This window comes from Mustela nivalis (genome assembly GCF_964662115.1).
Source record: "Mustela nivalis genome assembly, chromosome: 18".
Classification (NCBI taxonomy): Eukaryota; Metazoa; Chordata; class Mammalia; order Carnivora; family Mustelidae; genus Mustela; species Mustela nivalis.
In genome coordinates, this window is record NC_139037.1 from 19,046,259 (window position 1) to 19,063,624 (window position 17,366).

Below are 17,366 nucleotides of genomic sequence, written 5' to 3' on the forward strand. Positions count from 1 at the left end.
ACTAGCCCTTTATCTGATATATCATTTGTGAATATCTTCTCCCATTCTGTCAGTTATCATTTGGTTTTGTTGACTATTTCCTTTGCTGTGCAAAAGCTTTTGATCTTGGTAAAGCCCTAATAGTTCATTTTTGCCCTTGCTTCCTTTGCCTTTGGTGATGTTTCTGGGAAGAAGTTTCTGTGGCTGAGGTCAAAGAGGTGGCTACCTGTGTTCTCCTCAAGGATTTGGATGGATTCCTGTCTCACATTGAAGTCTTTCATCCATTTTGAGTCTATTTTTGTGTGTGGTGTAAGGAAATGGTCCAGTTTCATTCTTCTGCATGTGGATTTCCAAATTTCCCAGTACCATTTATTGAAGAGACTGTCTTTTTTCCATTGGACATTCTTTCCTGCATTGAAGATTAGTTGACCATAGAGTTGAGGGTCTATTTCTTGGCTCTCTGTTCTGTTCCATTGATCCACGTGTCTGTTTTTATGCCAGTACCATACTGTCTTGATAATTACAGCTTTGTAATAGAGCTTGAAGTCTAGAATTGTGACGCCATCAACTTTGGCTTTTTTTTTTTTTTTTTTTTTAAGATTTTTTAGTTATTGGGGCACCTGGGTGGCTCAGTGGGTTAAAGCCTCTACCTTCGGCTCAGGTCATGATCTCAGGGTCCTGGGATCGAGCCCCACATCAGGCTCTCTGCTCAGCAGGGACCCTGCTTTCCTTCCTCTCTCTTTGCCTGCCTCTCTGCCTACTTGTGATCTCTGTCTGTCAAATAAATAATAAATAAAATCTTTTAAAAAAAGATTTTTTAGTTATTTATTTTGGCTTTCTTTTTCAACACTCCTCTGGCTATTCAAGGTTTTTTCTGGTTCCATATAAATTTTAGGATTATTTGTTCCATTTCTTTCAAAAAATTGATGGCATTTTTTTAAAAGATTTTATTTATTTATTTGATAGGCAGAGATCTCAAGTAGACAGAGAGAGAGAGGAGGAAGCAGGCTCCCCGCCAAGCAGAGAGCCCGAAGCGGGGCTCGATCCCACAATATTTGTTCTTCCAATCTATGAGCATGAAATGTTTTTCCATTTCTTTGTGTCTACCTTAATGTCTTTCATGAGTACTTTATAGTTTTCTGAGTACAGATTCTTTGCCTTTTTCATTAGGTTTATTCCTAGGTATCTTATGGTTTTGGGTGCAATTGTAAATGGGTTTGACTCCTTAATTTCCCTTTCTTCTATCTTGCAGTTGGTGTATAGAAATGCAACTGATTTCTGTGCATCGATTTTATATCCTGACACTTTACTGAATTCCTGTATGAGTTCTAGCAGTTTTGGAGTGGAGTCTTTTGGATTTTCCATATAAAGTATCATAGTCTGCAAAGAGTGAGAATTTGACTTCTTGGCAGATTTGGATGCATTTTATTTCTTTTTGTTGTCTGATTGGTGAGGCTAGAACTTCTAGTACTATGTTGAATAACACTGGTGATAGTGGATATCCCTGCCATGTTCCTGACCTTAGGGGAAAAGATTTCAGTTTTTCTCCATTGAGAATGGTATTTGCTTTGGGGTTTTCATAGATGGCTTTGATGATATTGAGGTATGTATCCCTTATCCCTATACTTTGAAGAGTTTTGATCAAGAAAGGATGCTGTACTTTGTCAAATGCTTTTTCAGCATCTATTGAGAGTATCATATGGTTCTTATTCTTTCTTTTATTAATTTATTGTATCACATTGATTGATTTGTGGATGTGGAACCAACCTTGCAGCCCAGGAATAAGTCCCACTTGGTCATGGTGAATAATCTTTTTAATGTACTCTTGGATCCTATTGGCTAGTGTTTTGGTGAGAATCTTTACATCTGTATTCATCAAGAATATTGGTCTGTAATTCTCCTTTTTGGTGGGGTCTTTGTCTGGTTTTGGGATCAAGGTAATGCTGGCCTGCTAAAATTAGTTTGGAAGTTTTCCTTCCATTTCTATTGTTAGGAACAGTTTCAGGGGAATAGATATTCATTCTTTAAATGTTTAGTAGAATTCCCCTGGGAAGCCATCTAGCCCTGGGCTCTTTTTTGTTGGGAGATTTTTGATGACTGCTTCAATCTCCTTACTGGTTATGGGTCTGTTCAGGCTTTCTATTTCTTCCTGGTTTGGTTTTGGAGGTTTATATGTCTCTAGGAATGCATCCATTTCTTCCAGATTGTCCAATTTGCTGGCATATAGTAGCTCACAATATGTTTTTATAATTGTATTTCTTTGGTGTTGGTTGTGATCTCTCCTCTTTCATTCATGATTTTATTAGTTAGGGTCCTTTCTCTTTTCTTTTTGATAAGTCTGGCCAGGGGTTTATCAATCTTATTAATTCTTTTAAAGAACAAGCTCCTAATTTTCTTGATTTGTTCTACTGTTCTGTTGGTTTCTATTTCATTGATTTCTACTCTGATCTTTATTATTTATCTTCTCCTGCTGGGGTTAGGCTTTCTTTGCTGTTCTTTCTTCTAGCTCCTTTAGGTGTAGGGTTAGGCTGTGTACTTGAGACTTTTCTTGTTTCTTGAGAAAGGCCTGTGTCACTATATACTTTCAGGACTGCCTTTGCTGTGTCCCACAGATTTTGAACAGTTGTGTTTTCATTTTCATTTGTTTCCATGAATTTTTTTCAATTCTTCTTTAATTTCCTGGTTGGTCCAGTCATTCTTTAGTAGGATGCTTTTTAGGCTCCATGTATTTGAGTTCTTTCCACCTTTCCTCTTGATATTGAGTTCTAGCTCTAGAGCATTGTAGTCTGAAAATATGCAGGGAATGATCCCAATCTTTTGGTACTGGTTGAGACCTGATTTGTGACCCTGGATGTGATCTATTCTGGAGAATGTTCCATGTGCTGTAGAGAAGAATGTGTATTTTGTTGCTTTGGGTTGGAATGTTCTGAATATACCTGTGATGTCCATCTGGTCCAGTGTGTCATTTAAGGCCTTATTCACTTGTTGATCCTTTGCTCAGAAGATCTGTCCATTTCAGTGAGGGGAGTGTTAAAGTCTTCTACTGTTACTGTATTATTGTCGATGTGTCTCTTTGATTTTGTTATTAATTGGTTTATATAGTTGGCTGCTCCCATGTTAGAGGCATAGATATTTAAAATTGTTAGATCTTGTTGGACAGACCCTTTAAGTATGATATAGTGTCCGTCCTTGTCTCTTATTACAGTCTTTGGCTTAAAATCAAATTTACCTGATATAAGGATTTGCAGCCCAGCTTTCTTTTGATGTCCATTAGCATGGTAAATTGTTTTCCACCCCCTTACTTTAAATCTGGATGTGTCTTTGGGTCTAAAATGAATTTCTTTAGAGAGCATATCATTCTGATACCCTGTGTCTTTTGATTGAGACATTTAGCCCATTTACATTCAGGGTAACTATTGAAAGATGTGAATTTAGTGCCATTGTATTGCTTGTAATGTGACTATTACTGTATATTGTCTCTGTTCCTCTCTGGTCTACTGCTTTTAAGCCCTTGCTTTGCTTAGATGGACCCTTTCCATATTTCCTGTAGGGCTGGTTTGTTGTTTGCAAATTCTTTAAATTTTTATTTGTCCTGGAAGCTTTTTATATCTCCTTCTATTTTCAGTGATAGCCTAGCTGGATATAGTATTCTTGGATGCATATTTTTCTCATTTAGTGCTCTGAATATATCATGCCAGTTCTTTCTGGCCTGCCAGGTCCCTGTGGATAAGTCTGTTGCCATTTTAATATTTGTACCATTGTACATCACAGGCTTCTTGTCCTGACCCGCTTTTAGAATTTTCTTTGTCCCTAAGACTTGTAAGTTTTACTATTAGGTGACGGGGTGTTGACCTATTTTTATTGATTTTGAGGGGGTTCTCTGTGCCTCCTGGATTTTGATGCTTGTTCCTTTTACCATATTAGGGAAGTTATCTACCGTAATTTGCTCCAATATAGTTTCTGCCCCTCTCTCTCTTTCTTCTTCTGCTTGAATCCCAATTATTCTTTTTTTTAAAAATATTTATAGATATTGCTTTTTAAATATTTTTTTTAAAGATTTTTATTTATTTATCAGAGAGAGAGAGGGGGAGAGAGTGAGCACAGGCAGACAGAATGGCAAACAGAGGCAGAGGGAGAAGCAGGCTCCCTGCTGAGCAAGGAGCCCGATGTGGGACTCGATCCCAGGACGCTGGGATCATGACCCGAGCCGAAGGCAGCTGCTTAACCAACTGAGCCACTCTGGCGTCCCGAATCCCAATTATTCTAATATTGTTCTGTCTTATGGCATCACTTATCTCTTGAATTCTCCCCTTGTGGTCCAGTAGTTGTTTGTGTCTCTTTTAAAGCTCAGCTTCTTTATTCTCCATCATTTGGTCTTCTATATTAATTAATTCTTCTATATTAATTAATTAATTCTCTCTTCTGCCTCAATTATCCTAGCAATAAGAGCTTCCATTTTTTATTACACCTCATTAATAGCTTTTTGATTTCAACTTGGTTAGATTTTAGTTCTTTTATTTCTCCAGAATGGGATTTTATTTCTCCAGGAAGGTTTTTCTACTATCTTCCATGCCTTTTTTTTTTTTTTTTAATTTTTTATTTTTTATAAACATATATTTTTATCCCCAGGGGTACAGGTCTGTGAATCACCACGTTTACACACTTCACAGCACTCACCAAAGCACATACCCTCCCCAATGTCCATAATCCCACCCTCTTCTCCCAAACCCCCTCCCCCCAGCAACCCTCAGTTTGTTTTGTGAGATTAAGAGTCACTTATGGTTTGTCTCCCTCCCAATCCCATCTTGTTTCATTTATTCTTCTCCTACCCACTTAAACCTCCATGTTGCATCACCACTTCCTCATATCAGGGAGATCATATGATAGTTGTCTTTCTCTGCTTGACTTATTTCGCTAAGCATGATTTGCTCTAGTTCCATCCATGTTGTCGCAAATGGCAAGATTTCATTTCTTTTGATGGCTGCATAGTATTCCATTGTGTATATATACCACATCTTCTTGATCCATTCATCTGTTCCATGCCTTTTTTGAACCCAGCTAGCACGTTGAGAATCATCATTCTAAACTCTAGATCTGACATATTACCAATGTCTGTATTGATTAGGTCCCTAGCCATCAGTACTGCCTTTTGTTCTTTTTTTTTTTTTTGTGGTGAGTTTTTCCGCCTTGTCATTTTATCCAGATAAGAATATATTAATGAGGGAATAATATACTAAAAGGGTGGCAAAGACCCGAGGAGAATGTATGCTAATGAAATCAGGAGAGATCCAAAACTGGGGGAAGAAGAAAAGGGGAAAAAAGAAATAAAAATTTAAAAATAAAAATATATATATATATGTGTGTGTGTGTGTGTGTGTGTGTGTTATACTGGTGAATGGAGCAGAGCCATCCACTTGATTTTGGTTGTATTTTGGTCTCTTAGAAGAAACTACCTCCCCAAATTTTAAAGAAAGAGAAACTTATATATATTCCCATCCTCTGAAGCAGTACGGAAAGCATTCAGGGAACAAAAGCTCTGAGAGCGAACCTGAGCAGATTACTTAGCCTAGCCCCTAGAAAGGGTGGTGCAATATATATAAAATATGTATATAAAATGTATATATATATAAAATATATATACATGTGTATATGTATACAAAAAATGAGGTTAATGAAGGGATAAAATATGACTATGACAATGGTTTAAAAAGATTTTTTAAAGAAAGGTATTGTTAAGACAAACTAGTTAAGAAACGTTAAAAATGGAAAGAGGAAAAGTTAAAAAAATAGAATAAGAAAAAAAAAATTTTTTTAAATTTTAACTTCGCAAGACTAAACGATCATGGGGAAAAAAATCCATGAAATCTATGCATTGCTTTCCCCTAGCTCTGGAATTACCCTGTTGTCCTTGATTCGTGAGCTTGGTCTTGGCTGGATGTTCTTGCTGATCTTCTGCGGGAGGGGCCTGTTGCAGTGATTTTCAAATATCTTTGCCTGAGGCGGAATTGCACCACCCTTTCTAGGGGCTGGGCTAAGTAATCTGCTCAAGTTCGCTCTCAGAGCTTTTGTTCCCTGAATGCTCTCCGTAGTGCTTTGGAGGATGGGAATGAATATGGTGGCCTCCCAATCTCTGGCCTGGAGGAGCCGAGAGTTTGGGGCCCCACTTCTCAGTGCAGCCTCAGAGATAAGCAGTCAATCACTCCTTTGTCCCTGGCCTCCTGCCACACTCTTAGCTCAGCTTGCCTGTGACCAAGCATTTCTGTCTCTGGCACGCAGCCCTGTTTGGAGTTTCCAAACCCAGTAGTTTCCTGCTGTGCTGCTCCTCCCAGAGGAGGAAGGTGAGTCTCCCCGATCTGCCACTTGCAGGATCCCTGCTCGAAGAGCAGTGGTTCAACTGTGCCTTGGATCACAGCTTAAGGTAACCCTGATCTGAAAGCTCACTCTTCAGCTCTGTCTCTGTAGTCAGCTTCCCCTCTCCCATACCTGGCAGCTCTGCCACACTCAGACACCCCTGGTCTTTGTGTGACCTTGTGGGCCCTGAGACCATACTGTCCCTGTGGGGGCTCCACCCCTGCTTAGCCTCTGGAGCAATGTCCTCCAGTGGAGCAGACTTCTAAAAGTTCTGATTTTGTGCTCTGCTGTTCCACCGCTTGTCGGGAGCCAGCCCTTCCCCCCACAGCCTATATTCCCATCGCTTTGGATTCACTTCTCCACACATCCTACCTTTCAGAAAGTAGTCGATTTTCTGTTCCTAGAATTGCTGCTCTTCTTCTCTTCTGTCTTCTGTTGAGTTTGTGGGTGTTTGGAATGATTTGCTATCTATCTAACTGAACTCCTGGGATCTGATGTCATTTCAGTCTACTCCTCCTCTGCCATCTTGCCTCTCCCATCCATGGTGTTAATACCATTTTGAGTTCTTACTGACAGTGTATAACAGTACTTCCCCTCCCCCATTTATTTTTGGAAAACTTTAGAATGAAAATTGGCATCACAGTGTAGCTTCAATTTATTTTTGTCTTTTTGTAAGCTAAGAATTACATATATATATGTGTGTGTCCTTATATATGCACAAACTATGCACACACATATATACATTTTACCTTATTTACTAATAAATAAGTCACTTGTCAAATTCCACATAAAACCCTGTTGGGAATGTTCTCTTAGAAGTGCATGGAATCTATAGGTCAGTTTTCTTCAACTTGATATTTTTATAATAGTGAATCTTTCTGTCCACGAATTCAGTCTATTTTATCATGTATTTTGGTTTTCAGTGTCTTCTAATAAATCTTTCTCATCTTTTCCACGAAGGTCTTGATGATCTTTTGTTAGACTCTTAGGCCTTTCGTGCATTTTGTTGCTTTTATAAAAGGTGTCTGTAAAAGTACATTTATATCTACTTGATGGTGCAATAAATATAATAGATATTTGTCCATTGTTCTGACATCCAGTGATTTTGCTAGCTTTTCTAAAAATTCTAATTAGAGATTCCATTAGATTTTCCATGAAGCCCATCATCTAGGAATGCTGGTGGCTTTAGAGTTCTATTTCATTCCTCCTACATTTGACTCCTTTGTGTTTTAGTCTGCTGGTGAATGCCATTAGGACAACGTTGGATCACTCCAGAATCTTAGGTGTCCCCCACCTAACCAGGAGTACAACTTCTAAGAAAAGGTTTATTTTTTTCCTACTTGTCCATACCCCATCTCTGTTTGGACTGGACTTGTGTGCAGCCAAGACCTGCCTGAAGTTCTCAGGTTGACTTGCACCATGAAGTTCCTTGTAGCTTTGCTTAGTCAGCCTGGGTGGGCAGAGGGAAGTGTGGCTTCTTGGACCTTCTGCCACTCTGGGCAGGCTGGGCTGTGCTGAGGCCCCAGGGAGTCAGAGAAGCCCTGGATAGGGATCCCTGGATCACAGCGGGGATGAGTGGATGGGGTGAGCCTGAGGAACAGGGAGTCTACCTCCTGGGGGTCCTGAGGATCAGGTATAAGAAGCCATTCTATTCTCATCAAGAAAAAAGAGGCAGTAGACTATAAGGCAAAACCCAAGAATAGGGTGACCTCTAGGCCCTGGACTATGGTGGGAAGCAGGAAAAAGTGCCTAGACCCAGGCTGTATTGCCTCATGTTATTTTGTCCACCTTCAGTTGTGCATATACCTGGGTATCTCTACTCAGTGCAGCAAGAGTCAAGTTGAACGCTCTGAGCGCTCAATGTGGTTAGACATGCAAAACTCCTAGCTCATGCTCTGGTGTGCAAAAGAGCTCAGTGAACAGTAGTTCTTGGTGGGTGCACCTGTAGATGTTTAGTGCTGTACTTGCCAGGATCTGCTCTTTATTGTGCTCCTTTTGCATGCCAGGACATGAGCTAGGGGACTTTTCTGTCTGTTAGCTGTGGGCTTTCTTGCCAACTGGGTCACCTTCCATGCCCACGTGCCATGGCCCTGAGGTGCTCACGGCAGGCCCATTACGGCACCAACTGTAGCCAAAAGTCCTTTAGAGCAAACTCTGGTTTGCCTGGTCTGCGGATCCTCAGTGGAGCCCTCCGCCTTTGGTACCCACCTTGCTGATATACTCTAGAGTCCTTATCCAGTTTTTGGGCAGAGCTCAGGTTGTAAGCTCTACCAACAGACCAATCTCTCTCTCCCACAGGGGCTGGAGGAGCTGTGCAGCCAGGGCCAAGTTGTATACGGCCCACGCTTATTTAGTATAGACTAGTTTTTATCTCAATCACCCAGAGAATAAATGAATAATGTAAATTCCTAGGACCCATTCCATCTGGGCCACACAGGATCTTGGCAGAGTGGGTGGGAGTCTGTCATTTGCTGTATGACCTTGGGCAAAGCCTCCTGGCTTTGGCCCTTGGTTTCTCCAGTTCATTTGTCTAGAATTCTCTGACCAGAGACTGAATAGCCCCTCCCCCATTGGCCTCCTCTGGGCATGCTCCTGACTCTGGGCGGTATCTCTTTGCTGTAACACCCAGCCCGGGAGGGGTTAGAAAATTCACTGCTCTCCAACCTTGCACTATTATCATGACCAATCTCCTTTCACACATTTTATCCTTCATTTTATGATCGCTATTAAAGACTGTTAGGAGCTCTCTCGGATCCTTGAGGAATATTTATGCATTTTATAGGACTCTCATGAAGGAGAGAAGCCCTTATTAGGTGCAGGCAGGGAGATTCTGCATAAGGGGCATTCTGCATAATGACGCAGAGGCTCCCTGTTTGACTTGCTGGTTTATACACCTGTTGGAACTGTTTTCTTAGGGAGGATTAAGGGATCTTTGAGAATCTCAAACAGCACAGAGAGACTGCTCTCTTGTTGAGATCTTGATGCTGTTGGGGATATCCTCCTCGCTGGCGGGGGTGGGTGGGAAGAGGAGGGACCCCTACTTCCTGTCCTGAGTTTATAGCCCCCCCCCACACCTATTCAGGAATTGGCACCTGGCCAGCAGCCTGGATTTGCTCCTGCCACATCCCTGATGGCTTCAGTCCCCACTCCATGCCTCGCTACTCTGCCTTCCCAGCTCATCCCATATTTCATGGGACCTGAGGCAATCTCTAGCTCTCCCCACCCTTTTTTTTTTTAATAGTCTTTATTTTTTAAAGCAGTTTTAGGCTCACAGTAAAGTTGAACAGAAAGGAGAGAGAGTTCTTATGTAGCCCCTAGCGCCCAAATGCACAGCCTCCCATACCATCAGCACTACCACCGAAGTGGTCCGTTTGTTTCAATCAAAGTACCTACATTGATCTATCATTATTCCCCACCCCCACCATCCGTTTTTATGTCAGTGTTCATTCTGAGTGTGGAACATTCTATGGGTTTGGACAAATATACGATGGCAAGTATCCAGCATTTTAGCTTCATATAGAATAGTTTCCCTGTCCTAAAAATCCCCTGTGCTCTGCCTAGTTCTTCCTCTCCCTGCCACCCCTCCTTGTCACCACTCATCTTTTTACTGTCACCCTAGCTTTATCATTCCCAGAATCCTGCACTATGTAGCCTTTTTGGATTGGCCCCCTTTCACTGTATAACATGCATTTAAGGTTCCTCCACGTCTTCTCATGGCTTCGTGGCTCATTTCTTTTCAGCAGTGAATAATATTTCATTGTCCTGATCTACCCCACTTAGCCCATTCACCTATTGAAGGACATCTTGGTGGCTTCGAAGTTTTGTCAGTGATGAATAAAACTGCTATGAACATCTGCATGCAGGTTTTGGTGTTGACTTAAGTCTTGAATTTCTTGGGGTGAATACCAAGAGGAGCATTGGTTGTAGGATCCTATGGTAAGAGCACGTTTATGTTGTTGAAAAGAAAGTGTTGCCCAACTGTCTTCCAGGGTGGTTCAGCACTGTTAGGGGTCCTGTCTAGTCCTCTCTGGAAGTGGACTGTCCCCGCCAGGAGCCGGAGGGACTTTATCTCTACCCCATCACCCACAGCTTGCAAGGGCTGTATTTCCAAAGTCTGCACCCTCTCCGGAGGGGCGAATGCAGAGGTCTTTCCACTATCTTTCTCTGGGCTTCTTGCCACAATCCCAGGGATGAGCGACACATGTGGTATCAGTAGTCGCAGCAGTAGTCACAACTATGGTAACCAGAAAAGAGGGACACATCATGGAATCTCTCTAGTCTAGGCTTTGCTCCTCAAAGTGTGGTCCCAGAGCACCTGTGCAGGGGTTGGGGCCTGTTGGAGGGGCAGATGGGCAGCTCCTCCGCAGACCTAATGAATCAGAAGCTGGACAAGTGGCCCCAGGACTGTATATGTGGGACGCCTCCCTTTATTCCCCCCAAGCTGATCCTGACACTGAGTTTTGAGAGCCCCTGACTCATATTCTGGGTTGACTGCTCACCAGATCCCTAGGACTAGACAAGAAAGGGTCTCAGAGCCCCAGAGCAACCCCCATCCTGCCTAAGGGGGTTCTCCTTGGAATCAGATCCTGTCTCCTCTGCTCTCCCATAAGGCTCTTTCCCCTTTTGTTGTTGTTGTTGTTGGTTTTTTTCCAATTGGGCTTTCTGTCATTCTCGATTTCTCTGTGCCGTTTTCTCCAGCTCATTTTAATTGATTCCGAAGTGGTAAGGCATTTAGTGAGTATGAATTTGTGTTTCGCTGAAATCAATCTCTTTCTGCAAGCTTGCTTCCCCCTTCTTTCAAGTCAGCTAAATCTTGCCTCCCCAAAATTAAATGGCTCCGGGCGGAACCAGCCTCGAGTTGATTACCTAATGCCTTAGCAGCTCTAGCACCGCTGAACGGGTTTGACCTAATTTGACCCAAAATGCTGTCCCACTCATAGGCGCAGTCCTCATTGTGGAAACCAGTGCGGTTTACCCTACCATACAGGAGACAGCAGGGGACAGAGATGCTTGGAAGGGATGAGGGCTGTTGCCAAACAGAAGTGGGGATGACCCAGGGGAGGGGACATTAGTTACTGACCTCTGAAGCTTGGGGTGACCCCAAAGATGAGCAAATGTTTCCCTTTCTCAATGACTGTTTAAAGCTCGTTGTTATCAATGTGGGCCTAGAGATCTGGAGCTCCGGGGAGGCGAGGAGCCCGGAGGTGCCAAGGAAACCGATGGGTATCTCTGTGTGACGCCGAACCTGTCACCGCATCTGCACAGACTCTCCTGTGAGGCGCCCCGCCCAGGGCCGGCTTTGGTACCCTGCAGGCTCTGACGGACAGGCACGAACCTGCTCGTTTTATAAGTGCAAAGGCTGATACTTGGTGTACTTAGCTGGGAGCCTAGCTTTGTCTCGCACAGTAAGTGGTGGAGCAGGATCTGAAACCAGCACTGCCTGAGGGGTCTCTGGTCCTCTCTCCTCCCCCCGTCTTCATGTGTGCTCGGAGCCCCGGAGGGCAGGTTTCCTGGGGGGCTTGGTTCACTGCTCTCTGACTCCCCATCATTAAGGATGGTTATGGCTTGTTCTCCAGCTCTACCTTATTCCTGGCTGTTGCCACACCCTCTTTCTCTGGGTTTGAGAAAGTGGGAGATGTTCAGACAACCAGTGAGGTCTGGCTAGGCCCACGTCCCTGCCTGCCACGTGGTCGTGCTAACAGAAGCTATGCCCTGAGTGCTGGCGCTTTCTCGAGGCCGTGCTAAGGGTTGGGATGAATGCGTTCATCATTGCAAACGTCTTGGGTGGTTGTTGGCCACTGAGGTCTGGGTTTTCGTTTTGAATCTAGCTCCCGTGCCATCTTTCTTCAACTGTCCAATGGCAGAGAGTCCCCTTGCTCCCATCTGTCCCACATCCACGGGATAAATTGCCAAGAACAGACAGGGTAATGGATAGGAACATACTTACCACGATCCTTGGCACACAGTAAGTGCTCAGAAATGGGTTTTTCTGTTTATACTTATGGAGACAAACAATTTCATAAAAATCTGTTAAGCACACACACACACAAGTGTTAAAACATGTATGAGAGTCGTGTATCAGTCCGCCAGTGTAGCCAGGACAGACTTCAGCTGGTCTGCCTGCCATGAGCATGCCTTTAGCGCTCTAGCCCAAGGGACAGAGCATGATTCCAAATCCTAGGGACACCTAGCTTTGTTGTTAAAAAAAAAAACCCAAATCTGTATATCTCCCCAGAGGGTGATTAAGGGATGCGCTGATTACATGCACATGAAGAAGCTGGGGCTCTGGTAGTTAGATCAGCATTTCTTCTTCCCAGTTTCCCTTCACCCCGGGGTGTCTCCAATTATCTCAAGAAGGGTCAGGAACCACTCAAGATGCTATTAATTTTAATCCATTCTAATTAAATATATAAGTGGGCCACGCACCACTTTGTGGAAGGAGAAGAGGGGGAAACAGTAGCTTTAAATCAAATCTGTAAGTTGTGAGCTCAGGCCGCCAGCTTCTCCGGGGCTGGCAAGTGCGGGGTTACTCTGCTTTCCCCTTCTTTCGCTCACGTACCTTGCGGAGTGCTCAGACTGATCCGGGCGAAGACGGGTGCTATGTACAGGAAAACTGAGGCCAGCCTGGTGGGGTCTGTGGAGGTCCAGAGGCCTGGGCCATGTCCTGACTTTGCCTCTGAGTGCTGGGTGACTTCAGACCAGTCCATTTCGGAGAAGTGTCTGATGAGGCTCCTTACATGGCCCTTTGTGTCTTACGAGGTCAAGGTGAGCTTGACCTTTAGGAATCAGGGCATCTACATGTCCTCCTTCAGTACCCTGATTAAGCACCACCTCACATGAGCCAAGATGATGTCTCTGTGTCCCTGAGCATGTCCGGCTGAACTGGGATCAGAATGTTGCATGGAAGGTGTGGTCCATCAAGGAGAGAGACGTTTCTCCTGCCTTTGGGCCAGGACACTCCTGGAGCTCTCACTGCTGCTTCTGGGGACAGCGAGGGAATGGGTCCTGTCTGCAATGAGGGCTGATCAGGGAGGGCCTGGTCCCCAAGCTTCTGCCTGTCCCCCCAGTAGTTCCTGAAAGTTCTGTGCTTATCCTAACTCCTCAGTGTTCTCCATGGAGCAGATTAGAGAGACAGAGGAGGGATCCCTGCTAAGCATGAATCTGTGGGACAGGGAAGGGGGAAAGATGAACAGAGCCTGCTCGCGGGTCCGGCTTTGACTAAGGAGAGGGAATATGTGGGCGGGGGAGGGGATCAGTCACAGGGTGAGACCGGGTTGCTTGGGAGAAGATTTGCCCAGCCCGCTGACTTTCCCCATGAACCCTAGAACATGACGCCTTTGGGGGCCTCCCTGCAAGCTTCCTGGCTGTCCTCCCCCAGCGGGGCCTGGTCTGGGCCAGCAAGGTTCTGAGGGAGGAGTCTCTCACTTAAGATTCCAAGAGATTCTGAAGATGCTGGGTGAACAGAGTGGGGCACGGAGTCTAGCGCCTGCCCCGGGGAGGCCGAGCAGGTGGCCGGGTGGAGGGCCCACCAGCAGGCCTGGAAGCACTGGTTTGGTTCTGAACCATCCTGGGCCTCTGGCACCTTGCAGGTGCCACTCGCGTACTTCCTTTCTGAATTTCTCCCTTTCCCTGTGTTTCCTTTCGATGTGGCCACTTCTGGCTCACCCTTTAGCTCTTCTCTTAGATTTCCTTTCCCTGAGAAGCCCCCCTGACCTCCCTGGATGGGCCCCCCGTGAGCATTCACAGCCCTGTATTCCATCCCCCAACCGTATCATTCCTGTCCTGGTTCTCAGCCCCTGAACCGTAATGGCCTGTTTGCACATCTGTGGCTGCCTGGGGCTGTGTGTCCTGCGAATCCCCTGGCTCTGAGCACTGGGCTGGGCATCTGGTCGGTGCTCAGTAAATGTAACTAGAATGGACCGTGTGTTCAGGTCACTGGTGCTAAGCCGAGACCATAGGGGCATGAGGGAGACCAGGGCCCATCAGCATGAAGTCGACAGCACTGCTCACTGGCGGGGCTCTGGGGTCAGGCGTTACTGGCCCCGGGTCACCGACAGGCCTGAGGGCTCCAGGATGACCTTTCCACCCTCTTGCCCGGACTGCTCACGCCCCAGGCTGGAAGCGGCAGCTACATTCCCGATTCTCTAAAAGTCTTGGGTGATTTTTCAAACGTTTTACCTCCAACGTGTTTTGCATACTGCCACACATTTTAAAACCCACACATAATTTAAGGAACATTTAATCAATAGAGTCTTGATTCATTTTTCCCTTAAATCATCAGTATTATTGTTGTAAAGAGCCCATTTGAAGTTCAGGAAGGCTCTTAAGCATTTTTAATAACCATTTTCTTCCCTTGCGTCCTATTTTTTTTTTTTAACTATCTTTTTGAAAGATACTTTTTCCAATGGTTGAACAATCTCAAAATGCCAGATTCCCAATTGCTGAAATTGTGTTCAGTCTGCTATTCTGGAAGGAAAATGGACTCTTCCAGAACACTTTCGCATACATATATTTCAACTAAAGTTGCTGTTGGTTCCAGAGTTACCGGAAAAGGGCTTTAAGCTCCCAGTTGTGAGCTGAGATGGCCACTGGTGTAGGGGAGTCAGGCCTTTGCCCAGAAGACCTTCCACCTCCCAGCAGGAGGTCTGGTGGCTTCTGCACCAAATGCATACACGGCAGGCATTATGTCCCTTTCCTTGGGTCTGATGTCCCTCCTGCAGTTTGCTTGTCTCATCTGACATTTATGGAGTGCTTGGTGCATCCTATAGGTCATGGGAAACCCTCACGTGTGTCTTCTCATGAGATTATTAGTCCGTCGTACCGCCGAGAGAGCTGCGGCCAGGGGTTCATGTATTAGTTTCCGGGGGCGGGAGCTGTGACAAAGGACCTCCAACTTGGCAACTTCATGGAGACGATACTCTCCTACAGCTGGAGGCTGGAAGTCTGCAATCCAGGTTATCAGTAGCCTGGTGCTTTGAAGGGCTCCGGGGGGAAATCTGTTCTTGCTTCTTCAAGCTTCCGATAGCTCCAGTGCTCCTTGGTTCCTTGGCTTGTGGTCACATCACTCTAGTCTCTGCCTCTCTGGTCATGTTGCCTCCCCCTCTTCATGTGAGGCATCTTCTGTGCCCGTTGACCATAAGGAGACTTGTCATCAGATTTGGGACCCTTCTGGATTTTCCAGGATAAACGCCTCCTCTCAAGGTCCTTAACTTAATGGAGATTTTTCCATATAAGATATAATTTCCACTCTTCTGCCACATGAGGTAATATTCCCAGGTTCTGGGAGTGACAACATAGACCTTCTTTCCTGGAGGCCACCCTTCAGTCCATTACAGGTTTTAAGGAGCACAGCAGGACTTGAGCCTAGTAATGTGGGTGCAGACGTGGGGCTGTCTGGTCCTGCTGCACACTCCTCTTCCCTTTGCTAATGGGCCAGAGCACTGACCGGCCCAAGCTGGACGGGACGCCAGCCGCAGTCCGCTTGGCTGGGGTCTCAGCGGGTCTGTCCCCTCAGGGTGCTCTTAGACTGAGTCCCTCTGGGGCAGTTGTAACAAAATGCCGCTGACTGGGTGCTTGATAAACAATAGAATGGTACTGCTTACTTCTGGAGACAGGGAAGGCCAGGGTCAAATGTCAGCATGGTTGCCTTCTAGGGAGGGCCCTGTTCCCGGATCACTGGTCCCTTCTCCCTGTGGCCTCCCATTGTGGAAGGAATAAGGGAGCAGTCTGGGGGCTCTTTCATAGCGATACAATTCATTCATGAGGGTTCCACCCATATGACCTCAGCACCTCTCAGAAAACCCAGCTCCTGATACTGTCATGTTTGATAGTTAGGATTTCCACATAGGAATTTTGGCGGGGGGGGGGGCACAAACACTCAGATCACAGTGTATCCTGCCTTGCTTTTCCCCCCTTCCTATCTTGGCAAAAACCCTTCTTATTTCCCGCCAGCCTAAACTCCAAAGTCTATGTGGCTGGTGTTCTGTGCTGTGGCCCACATCTTGCCTTGTCAATGGTTGTGACTTCTGCCCCCTCCCTGGTCTGTTGCCCTGCGATGCATGTTTATGATAGAACATTAGTAGAAAGCAATAGATCTTTTATTAGATTAATCCATATAAAGTGCCATATTTTTGGTCAGTTGCCATCAAATGTCGGCAGTTTCTTACGATTCGGTCTCCTCTTGTTTGGAAACACGTGGCCCGTGGGTACTCTCCTCCCCTCCCCCAGCCTGGCTCCATCCTCCTGCTTCCTCCCAATGCCAACGAAGTATTCCAGCTTCCCGCACGTGCCTCGGATTTTAGCACATGGCTCATCTGACCTGTCTGCATTCTTTAGTTAGTTAGGCACGTCTTTGGCAGATTTTCGCACTTGGTCACACCCCAAATCCCATCTTAGTTTCAACTGTCTCTGAAGGAGCCACCAAGCCACCAGCCCATCTGAAAGCCACCATCTTCCACGGAGGGGGTCCTGAGCATCCCTTGGGAGCCAACGTGTTACTCTGCTGCCTGCTCATCGGTAGCAGGGTTGAGTGCCGCGCCTGCCGAAAGTACTTCTAGGGAGCGTCCCGTTGGATCCAAGTCTACAAATGCCCCTTCAGCGTCTCGTCTTTTCTGCAGTAACCTGGCTCACAATGGAGCTTCGCCTCACTATAAGCATTTATTTATTCAATGCATCCTGAGATATTAACCTATATTATGCACAAGCAGCAGTGCATGTGTTTCCTTTCCTGGCAAGGACTGTGTTATCAGAAATCCTTTATTGGGATTTATGTCTTAATAGAGCTGAAGGGCTGTTTGTAGTCAGGTTCCCCAAGCCAAGCTGGAAATGGTGGGGTGGGGTTTACATGGGGATGGGGAGTCGCGAGGGATGCCCGTCCCGGGCACGCAGCCATCATCAGCCTGCTCTCAACTCTCACATGGCATCCAGAATCTGGTCATAACTCACTGCTTGTGTGACCTTGGGAAGCTGCTTTCTCTCTCTGACCGTTCGCTTCCTGTCTGTCGAATGGAGTGATGATAATGGTACAGGCTTTGTAG

General features: G+C 45.4%; 1 long non-coding RNA gene across 2 annotated transcripts in view; it reads left to right on the top strand.

Moving 5' to 3' along the window:
- Positions 1-17,366, top strand: part of LOC309853136 — a 369,996-nt gene that overhangs the window by 146,175 nt on the left and 206,455 nt on the right. Inside the window, exon 1 of one of the 2 annotated variants that reach the window (XR_014305532.1) lies at positions 6,288-6,397. The exons of the other annotated variant lie outside the window; for it this stretch is intronic. This is a non-coding gene — a long non-coding RNA (uncharacterized lncRNA). Of the gene's footprint in view, positions 1-6,287; positions 6,398-17,366 lie in introns of those variants that run through there. 2 annotated transcript variants of the gene reach the window in all.